At 42.5% G+C, this 13,759-nt stretch overlaps 1 protein-coding gene and 1 long non-coding RNA gene across 3 annotated transcripts in view; one reads left to right on the top strand and one right to left on the bottom strand.

Annotated features, from left to right (window-relative positions):
- The window catches only part of SAMD4A (sterile alpha motif domain containing 4A), a 205,091-nt gene that overhangs the window by 121,598 nt on the left and 69,734 nt on the right, over positions 1-13,759 (bottom strand). The window lies entirely within an intron of this gene.
- Positions 4-8,919, top strand: LOC118496937. The gene is made up of 2 exons (XR_004899493.1): positions 4-3,828; positions 5,365-8,919. It is a non-coding gene; the product is annotated as an uncharacterized LOC118496937 (long non-coding RNA).

Below are 13,759 nucleotides of genomic sequence, written 5' to 3'. Positions count from 1 at the left end.
TGCTGCCAGTCGGAATTCCCTATCCTTCCTGGCCAAGCGGACATGCTGGGCAGAGTTCAGGACACAGCTTTAAGTGTGGTTTCCTGATTAACAGGGAGACTCCAGTTATGCAGGAAGGAGTTGGAGCTTGCATACTATATGTCATAGTCATCTCCCGGTCCTTAGGAACGAACACATCAACAGAAATGACCTAGGGCAAACTACCATTCCTGAGAAAATCCCCGACAGCTCAAAGAGAGACTCTGGTCGCTGTGCTTCATCTTCTGTGCTTTCTTTTGATAAGAAAGTGACACACTTAAGACTCAGTTACTCTAAAACACATTTAAACCAAATGATATTTGAGAAGGCCGATGGTGATCAAGAGAAATGAGCACTGAAAGGAACCAGACACATCTTTGTGACATCCTGGCTAAGAAAAAGGGTGATGAGAAGAGAGCCCCAAAGCAGGCGTCAGGAGTTGGGGTAATTGACTTGGTTCTGAGGCAGTTTTGCCTCAGGATCTTAGGAGAAATCATTCTCAAGTCTTCTACTTCCTCACCTGCAAAATAAGATGGCTGGTCCCTCTAAATTTTAAAATTCTCTGATTCTGTGCATTACTTAAAGAAAAGGGCAAGGTATCCCTATGTGTCAAGAAGAACAGTGAGAAATAATACTGAAAGAACGCCTTGAAGGAAGAGTGGAAAGCCCCTCAGGGGTCTCGAGGCCTTGATCAGATGCTGAGGAAGGACCAGCTGGGGGAAGGGCGCTCGGGGAACGCCCCCAGGGGCTCCTTCTCAGAGGGAACTTCCAGCCCGAGCCCACGGAGAAGTGGGCCTGTCTTGCTGAGAGCAAGAAAGAGAAGGTAAGGAAGAGAACAGGAGGGAAAGGTGCTTAGAAAAGGAAAAGGCTTAAGATAAGGGGGATCCTGTGAGTATCAAAATGAATGCGTACAACTCTGTAAGACTGACCACCTCTGTGGGGGTGGGGCGGGGGGGTGAAGAAGAAAAAACTGAGAAGAGGGCAAGGGCAGAAGAGCAAAGAAAGAAGGGGAAAGGAGAATCCAGACCTCCAAAATACATTTTAAACAGAAATAGAATTTCTTAATTCTCCCACCATCCATTCACCAAAAAAGTCACCAGATGTGAGGTCCCATGGCACCCTGCCAAATTAAACAGAGAAAAGCCGCACTTTTAAAGAGAACAATAGAGTAGCATTTTCTATACCATAGTGAACACAGAGACAGTCCATCTGTATGCAGATATGGAAGGGAAAAAAAAAAAAACTCCACAAAGGGTCCATAACCTTTTCCAAAAAAAGATTCTGGGCTAAGCAATCCAGAAATAGAACATTTTGATTACAAAATAAAAACTAGGTCAATAAGATAATGGACATGATTTAAATGAAAATCACAGTATTTGTAATGGACTAAAAATGGTATCAATATTACTGCAGAGAAGGAATATAATTAAATGTATTTTTAAACGGCAGCTCCCCACCCCGGCCCTGCAAACCCAGCCCGGCCACCAGTCTTCCTCCACCTCATCGGAGAGGAATGTGCTGGCAGGCCCGGAGCTGGTCTGAAGAATGCAGAGTTTCCGTACTGCTTTAGAAGATCCCAAATGACACTGGTTAGCTACATTCTTTCACTTGTAGATCACTGTTATTCAATTATAAAGCAAAGAAATGGAAAGGTCTGGGAGCTGACCAGTTCATTCTTTTACCATTTTTACTCTACAGCCAGGAAACGTGCAAATGAGGAACGAGGGCCACCATTCTCTTTGGTCCATCGAAACCAGGGGAATTCTGGGCCACCACTTGAGGTGGGTATAGGCCCGAAGAGGTTTAGCACAGGCTACAAATTAAGATACAGGGCAGAAGTGCAAATTCCTGGTTTTCTGTCTACAACTTGGAGTGTGACCTTGTAGAGAGACTCTGACTCTTGGGTGTAATTTATCTTCTAAAGCCTCACAAGGAAAAGGGAGGCAAAGAGGAACAAGATGAATTAGACCTAAGAAATCATGTTCCGGATGGTGAATACAATTACCACAGTGAGCAGGCAAAGAGTACTGTGGCATTTCCTTGGGTGCCTATATAAGAGCCAGGTCTAGGAGTCTGTTTATAAGGAAATATCAACAGCCCTTCCAAACTTGGGATGCCTTCAGGGGTCAAAGAAAGATTAAGCAGAATTACTCTATGATAATATCACTGGTCTAGAACACACACACACACACACTCGCACACACACACACATACAGTGTTCCTTATTAAAGGAGATTACATCCATATTTACATGATGGAAATCTCAGAATAAGATATCAGCATGACTATATATGCATCTTAACCATTCAGAAGAGATTATTTTCAAAGTTTTATGGAGGGTAGGAAATATTTACTAGCAAGGGTTTTTTCAGATAATTGACTCTTTAATACGTATGCTTAAATTCCAACATACCAGCCATTACTTGCAAGGCATTCATTCATCCTTAGAAACCATAAGCTTACCTCCCATGAAGAAAATTGGTTAAATAATCGAGTTTGTCAAACAAAGGACAGGTCATGTTATGGTGTGATTCGTGTAATGCTGAGCTCTCAAAGTGCAACTGTGTTTGTAAAATGTCGTTATGTTAGTACCCACTTCACCCCTTTTTACTATAATAAAAGCAATTTCAGTATGCAGCAAGTTGACAGACACCATAACCATGAGACCTTTCTGTAAGTGACTCGGGGAGCTCCAAACCCCTGGTACTCAGAGGCAACTGAAATAAGTCACTGTAATAGGTCTTGAGGAATTCTAAGCCAAGAGAAAGGCCAAAAAGTTACGGATCATCTGAGCTCATCCGATCACTCTCGGGGTTGTTCTTATTTATAGTTCCTTCCTATCACCAGGGCCTCTAAACCTTGAAATGAAAATAGAGAAGCAAAAGTGTGGCAAGGGTCAATGCGACCAGGGTAAAACTTCTGCAAACATCCAGAAAGCAGGGTGCTCGGTTTTCTGCTGGAAAGCATTCACTCAATATTGTTTTCAACTCTGACCTTCCACGACCTCGGTTTGGAGATCCTGATGGGGGTAAAAGAAAAGAACCGAAGGGTGAAGCAAGTGAAAAACACCGAAAGAATGCTCAGCACAAGCATATGACCGGGGCACGCCTCTGTGCTGTGAGTCTGGTGGGGGGGAAATGGATTATTTATAGGAGAAGAGAAGCAAGATGACAAAATAAGCTCTTGACAGAGAAGATAAAAGCTTATGTTGGAAAAAGCTTGGGGGAAGGAAATGGCATCAGAGTCATTTGCACTGTCACAAAATGAAGTTGGTCTAGCAGTGACTTTGGCATATTTTGGCTTCTCAGCAGGGAGAAACCAGTTGGGGGCTGGGGAAACTGGTGTTTTGGGAGAAAGAGAAACAGCTGCTTGAACACGAGTGTCATCGGAAGGAAGTCCTCTTCCCTGCTGCCAGCCCACAAGACATTACTATAACACAGTCTCAGGAGCTACTATAATGAGACAGGGGGGGACAAGACGGAGTTGCTGCCAGTTAATGCCCCAAGATCTTTTGACAATGGCACTGTGCCAACAAATGCAAGAAGGGAATAAGCACCAGCCAACAGCATGGGGATCCTCCTCTATAAAAAGGACTCATGGAAGGAATTCTAATTGTATTTATTTAAGTAACTATTAATTACTTCTACAGGCTCAGGAACAGGATGGACTGCTGAATCAATAAATGACGGAAAGGTTATCTATGAATAATACGTAAATCCTCTGTTCCAAGTCTTGTCTCTGATAAAATTTGGGAGTCTGATTGATGTATTGACTTTCAATTCCCTTCTCTCTGTCTATTTGTCAGCTGAGGTAAGTGGAAAGACAAGTGACCTCTCTCTGGAATAATCCTAAGTAAGAGATCTCAGTAACCCCTCCCATTGCCCTATCGGTACACTGTCAGTCAGTAACTATAGTAGAAAATCTTGTGGGGTTTTTTTTTTATAGTAAACGTTCTAATGGCTGAAAGCCTAAACAGACTGGAAATGAGCACTGAATATATCAAGACTAGTCATTTTAATGGCAAAAAATATAAAACACATATTTTCATGTAAATGGAAATCCTGTATTTGTAAAAGCAAGCAAGATGATTTTGTGGGACAGACATTCACAGGAGAATGAGAAAAAGAAGATAAAGGATCCCTCTTCTAAAATAAACTAATTTTTTTTCTGAGCATACAGTTCTCCAGAATTCTGAACATGTATGCTTGCTTGGGAAAAAAACTTAAGTCGACAGTTCCCATTCTGTTATCCAACCCTGAGGCATAAAAATTTGATTAAATATCCTAAAAGCACTTTTACACGCAAGGAGCAGGCAACACCTGACCTGCCCTGACGAAGTCATGCTGTAGCTCGACTTCTGCCCCGTTACTGTGTCGGCCCCACTGCACCTCCAGTTCATGTCTCCCCCTCCTCCTCTCCCCACTCCCCCCTTCTCTGAGAACCACACCATAGGCTCCCGGTATGAGCTGTCCCCAGGAATTGCCACCACGCCACGTCCGTCTACTCAAGAAACACCGTTTCTGTTTCAACAACACCATAGCCAGATGGCATGTTCCTCTCCGGGGTCAATGCCTCCATTCCAAAGCAGGATCCTGTGACCTCCTGCTACCTCAGACCTCTGGCCCATTCTTAGGTTCTCTTGTCCCTCGGCTGCTCTTTCTCCTCTGGCTCCTCTCTTCCCGTGAAAACCTTAATAACCCACAACTCATCAAATCATCTTCAACTGCCTGCTTCACAACCCCTGTAGGAAGTCTAGCAGGCATCTCTAGCTTAATATGTCAATAAACAATACCACTCAATCATCCCTGACTCCTTTCTATGTCTCATATCACACATCTCATCCAATAACAGATTCCGTTGGCTCTGCCTTAAACATGTATCTCTGGGATCCAACCACTCGTTTCTACCTCCACCCTTGCTGTGCTAGTCCACGCCATCACCACCCCTCACCTGGAATACTGAAGGAACCTAACAGCTTCTGGCTTCCACTCTTACTCTTTCACTAAAGTCTATTGTCTGCACCGCATTCACAGTGGTTATTTACAAAGTCCAAAGAGACTCCATTCTCCTTCTCAAACTTTCCAAAGGCCTCCCATCACACTTAAAATATAATCCAAAGTTTTACGTGGACTGTAGAGCTCCTGGTAGCCACGGAGCTCTACCAGGCTACCTCTCCAATGTCATTTCCTATCACACTGCATCTTGCTCACCCCACTTCAGTCGCACTGACTTTCCTACTATTTTTTAAACACACAATAGCTCTGACTATCTATATACACGGATTAAATATATTTATGCAAATGTTAAATCTATTTATCCACCTACCAGCCTGCTTCTCTGATACAGCTTCAGGCTACACACTCTATCAATAAGGCATCTCAAGTTCAATGTCCCTACGCCAACACAAATCAGACGCTGCACAAAAGAGCTGTTTTCCCATCACCAGGCTGGATGTCTTGAAGTAGCTGCCAACCTCCACTGCACTCCAACCCACAAGCAGTGAGCTGCCAAATCCCACCATGCTCTCCTGCACGGAAGTCTCCGTTTGTCCTTTCCTCTTTTCCCTCTATTCAGTCTTGTGTCTGTCCTGCCCGTCTCATGTCTGAAATCCTCGATCTCCTCCAGTTGTCCCCTAGCTTCCTCATATTGCCAAGTATCTTCCCAGAGGGCTCACTAGGGCTTCTTTCTACACTCAAGTTCAGGTCCACACATTGTCAGCCACCATTCCCACCTCCTGCTTCTTAAGCCTTCAACTGCCTTCCACTATCCCTATGTTGTCCAATATGACAGCCACTAACCACATGTGGCTATTTCAACGTCAATTAATTGAAACTTAATAAAACTACAAATTCCGTTCCCTGGCAGCATGAGCCACACTTCAAGCACTCAATGGCCTTGTGTGATTGGGGGTGCCCTACTGACGAGCTCAGCTCTAGAACGGTCCCATCATCACAGAAAGTTCTACTGGGTGGTGCTGGAACCTGTCCTCTCCGGAAAAATGTACTCAGCTCCCACAAGCAAATCTTCTGTTAGAATAAATTCCATTCCCAAAAAGGCCTTCCATCCCAATTTTTACCAAGATCTCACAGTTCAATATCAGGGAGCTCCTGAGACATTCTTCCCTGAGATCCACTCTCATTTTAAGGGAAAGGCAAGTTACATACTGTTCACCCTAACCCAAATAAACATGTCTTCCTTTCATAAAACTTATTCTCTGTGCAGAGTAAATATTTACACATTAATATTCAATTTATATCTTTTTCAATGCTTGCTCAGCTGTGAGGCCTTTACTATCTTGCTCAATAAGGTAAACTATTTTAGACTGAATGCTCTTGGGGGCAGGGCCAATATTTAATGATGCCAAGCATAGAAAGCTCTTTAGTGAGTATGTTTTAATAAGGGTGATAGCATAGTGGGAAAGCATTAGGCTTTGAAATTACCCTGCATCTGAGATCCTGTTCTGTTACTTTCTAACCAGAGACCTTCAGCAAGTTATTTAATCCCTCATCATTCTCAGTTTAAGCATGTGTAAAACAGAGAAAATGAGAACTGTCTTCCTCATAGGGTGGCTGTGATAATTAAGTGAGATCAGACCTGTAAATCTCTTAGCAGTAATTGATACATAATAGCCACTCATTAATGTCAGCCGATGATGACATATATTATTTTAAATAGTTGTAAACAACATAAATTTAAATAATACTTGATCGAGGAGGTTGCAGGCAGGATGAAAAAGAAATCCAGAATGCAACTGCTGGCCTTACAGAGTCAAATGAATGTCTTTAGATATGATGTGATGGATATTACTGAAATATCAAACCGTGGAAAATATGTATCAGAATAACATAAATTTTAACATTTCCATTCTGCTTCTCCTATAAAAGCTGCATAGAGTTTCCAGTTCTCTGGAAAATTCACTTCAGGGATGGTGGAACCTTGTTTGGCAAGGTGAACAACTTTCCATTAGTTGAATGCAAGAAGGATGATTTCATTTAAAAGTGAAATGTGGGAAATGGTTAAATGAGTAGGACCTAACTGATCATACTAGTTGTTTTTGAAAAATTGGAAAACCAAGAGTTCAAAGCACATGTGGGCATTAATTTGCACTGAGTGCTTCAAGGTCCATCACCCCAGTGAACAAATAAGGCGGGGCACACACACCCCACACACTCAGAGCATGAGCCCCTCTCCCAGCCTTCAGTAACTGGAATTCAGAGGTAGCTCTGTGTACTCAGTAACCACATTATGCCAAACCAGTCATCCAGTCTTCCCTTGCTGTGGCTTCTGAAGCTGCTAGGCCAGTGATTTTTAAAGTGTGCCCCTTGGACCAAGCAAGAGAAACAGTGTCACCTGGGAACTTGCCAATTCGTGGGTCCCACCCTGGACCTACTGCATCAGAAACTCTAGGGTTGGGGCCCACCTGCGTGTGCCTAAGCTCTCCAGATGTCCATAGAGCCAGAGTCTGGGTAGTACACCTGGGCTGCACCTGGGCCCTCTATTCCAGGCAGCTCCGGCAGAGAAGACATTAGGCCTCCTCTTGGACAGGTAGTGTAGAAAATATCGTTCACTGGCTCTCACCTCTGTGGACACGTGATATGGATTCTGCCTCCTTCACTAGGACTTGGTTCCCTGATGTGAAAAGTGATGAATCATTAACAATTTGCTAAGCAGAGCCCAGGAAGAGGGGACCCCTGTGGCTCTAAGTCACCAACAAGCTGGGTCATGTGGAGCAAGCTCACCCTGGAACCACACATTCTGTCCATCACGTAGCATGGAGTCAAGATCAGACAGCCCCAAATCATGCAGCTCCATGGACTGGGCCTTTAACGGGAGTCACTGGTCCACAATGAGAGGTGGAGCAGTGATGCAAAGGACAGGGTCCTGCAGCTAATTTAGGAAAGCCCCTAACACTTCTTGTTTAACTGCATTTTGGAAAACAAAAGAATTACAAAATCATATAACAAAACCCCAGCAACTACATGAAAAACAAACAAAAGAAGGAAAGATACAGGAAACCCTCTCCAGAGGTTTTTCAAAGCATAACACTTCTCAACAGTCAAAACTCATTTACAAGGAAATGGGGAAGTATTCTGGATCTCAAAACTTGAATCACCATGTGAAAGTATTTTTGAGCAACAATGCCTTAAATGACTTTCATTGTCATTTTTAAAAGATCTAAAACAAACAAACAAAAAAACCCAAAAGCTTCTTTTAGTGCTTTGATGCTTGCATAATGTTGACAGTTATATTTTCACGATTCAAATACATTCTCCAACAGATCACCTTACTCATTTTTCAGTGGCAGGGAATAAAACTCACTATGCATGAATTTAAAGTCCTGTACATTTTTAAAAACAGGTTTTGTTTGAACATTTTTATAAGATGTATATAGCCATGTACTGTTTTTGTCATTAAAATCATTTTTAAAAACTAGCAGTCTTTTATAAGCTTACACACAAGATGTTATGTACAGCCAACTTCTGAAAAGAGAAAACTTAAAGGTAGTTATGTCTGGGCAGTGCGACTAGGGGACAGACAGAGAAATAAGACTTTTACTTTTTCACTTTAAATCCTTGAGTCCTACTCAGATTTACTTTTGTACATATTTTGTATAATTCTTTTAACTGTACTAGTTAGAAATAAAATAAGTTAACTTAAAAATAATAAGTGCATATTATTGGACCATTAACCTTTGGCATCCATTTCACTGAATGACACTGAGTAAGTTAGTCAGCAGTTTCGGCCAACTTTCCCTACAGTCTGAGCGTGCCGTCACCAGATGACACCGCAGACCAAGACACTGAGCCCAGGGAGGTGAAAGACGCTGCCCATGTCATCAGACTTGCTGACACTGGAGGCAAAGCTCACCGTCAGTTCTTGAGCTCCCTGGTTTATGCATTTTTTTAAAAAAACGATCATATCACCTTGCCCATCAAATATTCTACAACACCACTCATGTCACTCTAAGGTATGAGTCATCATCATGAACTTACTACAGTGTTACAGAAACACAACTCCATTAGAACTAAAGTTGATCACGCTAAGTAAACCCTGCACTTAATGCTGGTCCTTGCAAGGGACCTACTAATATGAAGGCAGAATGAAGGTAGCGCTTAAGATGAGGAATTCAGCACTTTTCTTTCTGAATTTGAGCCCTCCACTTATTAACTCTGTGACCAATTGCATGTTATCTCTTTCTACAATACCTTCTTTTTCTCATCTGTAATATTGCAATTTAAAGCAATACCTATCTAGTTAATAGAACTGTGAGGGTTAAATGAAATAATGTGTCAAGTACATAGTCAAATGCCTAATACATAGTAAGTGGTCAATACTATTATTACTCAAAATTTAAATTAAAAATTACATACAATTCAGAACCTCCCTCACTCATCCCTGGCTAATTTTAATCTATTATAAATAGATTATATTTATATCTCCACCACAAAATGTGTTTATAAGTGCTCACCTTTGAGAAGATCTGCATGTACCCTGAGTTAGTAACCTTGGAAAAGGCACACCTCCTTGCCTCACTCCCCCCAGCAGTAAGGGCCAAAAAGGTATTACATAAGTGTGTGTGAAAACACTATGGAATGGCAGTTTCCTAAACAAAAGATATACTTTGTTATTAGCTTACCCTGAATCATTGAGGGTAGTTGTTTGTTCTCAAATCTCCAATCATCCAAATGACCTTTGACTCTTTCCTCAGCTAGCTGCTCACAATGAGGACTTGTTCTCCTGGTCCCCCCCCCCCTCACCCCAAGGCCTGCCTGCCTTCCCAGCCCAGGGCGAAGCCCCTTCCCCAGGCCTGCCCCTCCACGAGAGCCCCTCTTTTCTCCTTTCCACCAGTGGAGAGCCCTCTCTTCTTCTCCTAGCCAAAAGTGCAAAAACAAAACAAAACAAAAACAAAAACCTGTGACAAGTTTCTTTTCAAATCTGAAGAGGGTAGTTTTCCACTACTCTCCTCAGTGAAGGAGAAAGAAGTCAGTCAAATCCCTGTGACCTCCTAAACAAAAACATCCTCTGAAGGCACAACAGAATAAGCAATAACCGACAATTTAAACATACCTGAAATACTTCCCCACACATATTTCTAGAGTGTCTTATGACACCACAAAGCTTCAAGCAGCATACCAACCCCTGCATACCGGCTTAAATGGAAATTAAGTGATCTAAGCCCATTGTCAAGGCATTTGGAAGATATTTTCAAATGCTTTCTGGAAATGATAACAACAATCTATTGGGAGCTCACGCTGTAAAGCTTTGGACTTAGGAGACTTCCTAGCTCAAGGCTGGTACTTCCATAAAAGGGCAGCCATTGGTCTGGTTTAGTAACAAAGTCAAAAGAACAGCTTTGGATTTTGAAACCAAACAATCAAAAGTGTGAGGCCTGCACTTGCTGTTACCAACAAGCGGACTGAGAAGGTTCACGGTCAATTCATTTGCATGGAGTCAGACCAACAATGAGCTTACTCAGTGAGTTTCACAATTAGGGCAAGCAATTCTAAAGAATATATTCTTTTTTCCCCCCTTTCCTATAGTTCTTCTTTTTCAGATCTGCTGAGGAGGAGCAGAAGTAAAGTGAAAGAACACTTGAGATATAATGGACATATAACATGTAATTAATTTGGGGTGTACAGCATGATTTGATATATGTATATACTATGATTGCCACGATAAATTCAGTTAACATCCATGACCACCACATACAATTTTTTTTCTTGTTTCGAGAACTTTTAAGATCTATTCTCTTAGCATCTTTCCAACACACAATCCAGTATGGTTAACTAAGTCACCATGGTATATATTACATCCCCATGAAGTCTATAATAAAAACTTATTTATCTTATAACAAAGTTTATTATACCTTTTGATCACCTTCATCCATTTCATCTATTTCCTTACCCCCAACTCTGGTAACCACCAATCTGTTCTCTGTGTCTATGTGCTCAGGGTTCTTTTAGGTTCCACATATAAGTGAGATCATAGAGTATATGTCTTTCTCTGTCTTATTTCACATAGTATAAGGCCCTTAAGTTCCATCCATGTTGTCGCAAATGGTAGGATTTCCTTTCTTATGGCAGAAACACATTTATATATACACCACATCTTCTTTAAGGGATGGAGTTTTTGGAGCAGGGTTCTAACTCCTCTGCTATTCTCTATTGTCCTAATAATTTTTACCAAGTTCCTTGCTGATTCAATGCTTTGTTCTTACTAAACATCTACCTTCCTATTTAGATATTAATGGAACTAAAGATGCAGTTGAGTCAGTTAATCACCTGGAGACCTTGGAAGAAAGGGAGCTATTTTCCTTCACAGTGTAGGGCTTTCTAACCACCTGTGTGTGGGGCTCACTGCTGGGTTCTCCCTCATTCAGAGGTTCTGGCAGGCCACTGCCAGCAACACTGTGCAATGCATCTCCTAATATTTGTTAATGCTCACAGTCTCATGACACCATGTTCAAAAATGCAGGGGTTGTAGGTTTGCCTAAAGCAGACTTGCTTCCCTTTGATTCATAATGCTTTTCTCTTCATCTGACTCTCCCACTGTTGCCCATTTCTCTCTCTCCTCCCGCATCCCCCAACCAGAAACCAGGAAGCTGGAATCAACCACAGAACAGGAGCTTTCCTCCCTGTTACTTCAGTGACTGACACAACACCAGGTCCACAGTGGTATCAAGGGTCTGCTGAATAGGTAAATGAATGGATGAATGAATGAATGAATGAATGAACAAATGTGATGCCCACTGCTACTCTACCCAGGTAGTAGAGCAAAGATTGCCTGGATTTGGGTCCAGAGTCAGGGCCAGATGGATTCAGAAGGATTCTTCTATAGACAGCCAGTGCCAGACCAATTTGCAGGCAGCAGTTTATGTCAGGTTTGCAAAACCAGCTCTTGCTTTTGTGTCCCCTCTATCCACTGCCAGTTCCCCAGGTATTCCCCGAGTGCTGTACTCCCTCAGGACTACTTTTCCAGCTTGGACAAGGCTATGCCCATGTTATCATGTCCTTAGTCCTCTGCCCTCAGTGAATGCCAGAAAAGAAACCTGGGAAGATGAGACAGGTGCACCTTAGAAGGAGACTTAGGACTACTGTCTACCTTCCAAGAACTTAAAATGTACTGACTTCTTGATAATAGCCTAGATAGAAAATTAAATGTTCTTGCTATTCCACATACAAAAAAATGGCTCCACAGGGAAACTACACTGGACTTGGAGTCAGAAGACATGGGTTTGAGTTGGGTCTGCCTCCTATTGGCTGGTTATCTTAAGCTGTACATACTCTCTTGGAGCTGAAAGGTTGCCACCCGTACAACAGAGAGCATAGTGCCCCTGTCTCATAGTGCTGTTATGGGAATTAAATGCAATGACATTTGTAATTCTGCTTTGTCAATTCTAATGTAGAAAATGAAGGAATGTGTGTAATGGTGCAGAAAAGGGGGGACAAGAAGACTATTTCTTGAAAATCCAGAATGTAAGATAGAAAGGGCAGTTGGCACCATGTGAAATGAGTTTAGAAGAGACTTTGGTTGTGATCTGTAGAATCTAACACTTAATGGCAGCATCAAAAGTACAAGTGGTCCCTGCCTGAGGACCCAGTGTCTTCCTAGAGTGCTGGCGATGAAGGAGATGATGATGATGAGGTGTTTATTGAGTGATGACCATATACCCGGCACTATTCTGAGCACTTTGTATGCTTTACCTTATTCAACCTGACAGTGACCCTATGAGGTAAATAGTACTACTATCCCCATTTTACAGAAAAGACATCAAACTAATGCCCAGAGAGCTTAACTCATCATTTAGTACAACTCTCTGCAAATGCCTACATTTCAATCAGCTGTTGAAGAGGAGGATGAAAGCACCAGGAAGTAAAAGCCAAGCTTTTATTCAGCAGGACTAAAAGGGTGAGGCCAAAAGGGGTGACGCTCAAGAGCAGGGGTGGCGTGAAGTTATTGACACTGAGAAGAAACCTGCAAGGATCCTAGTGGGACAGACCAAATGGACAATATAATGGAAGACAAAACACAGTCTGTGTGTATGGGGATGGTCAGTAGGAAGCAAGGAGAATGTGACTGTTGGGAAATCAGCACAGATCATCCCATGGCATTTTCCTCTCAGCCTGCCCAGTGCACCAGGCACGCTAATCAGCAACGTTCTTGTTCTCAGAGGCACGACCTGCTGCTGTGACAAGTGAGGGCAGGGGCGAGGGCATGCTGGGGTAGCTGCTGCCATCCCCAAAGCCTCGTGCCACCTCTGGGTATTCGGCACCATTCCTGTGAGCAATGACGGGAGGAGGCAGCCAAAGCTAGCTGTCACCACCAGACTACTAATGAAAACCAGAAAGTCTGCAAACAAAACTGCCAGCTTCTTCCCAATTAAACGACCACCCAGAATAGTATAAATTCAAAAAAGGAGCCTCTTCTATGACGGAGAACAGGTTTCCTGGGTGGTGAGTCCCAGAAGAGGCTTGTTTTAGAGACGATCCCCCGAAATGAGATACATAAAACTTGACAATGTCGTTGCCATTCTGTATTTTTCTTCTTCTAAATCAATAAATAATTGATTCTGTGACCATGGGGACCTCTTGATAAGAGATTTCAGAGATTAGCTACAGATCTTTATGGTCATGAAAGAAATTTACAAAGCCAAAGGAAAACACAGGACTCCCCGGGCACCAGAACTGCCAGGTACTGTTATGAAAAAGAGAGACAGGAAACACAGAGAGGCACAGAGGTC

This window comes from Phyllostomus discolor, chromosome 1, assembly GCF_004126475.2.
Source record: "Phyllostomus discolor isolate MPI-MPIP mPhyDis1 chromosome 1, mPhyDis1.pri.v3, whole genome shotgun sequence".
NCBI classification, from domain to species: Eukaryota; Metazoa; Chordata; class Mammalia; order Chiroptera; family Phyllostomidae; genus Phyllostomus; species Phyllostomus discolor.
The sequence above is the reverse complement of the archived record's forward strand: the minus strand, read 5'-3'. Positions and strand labels throughout refer to the sequence as shown.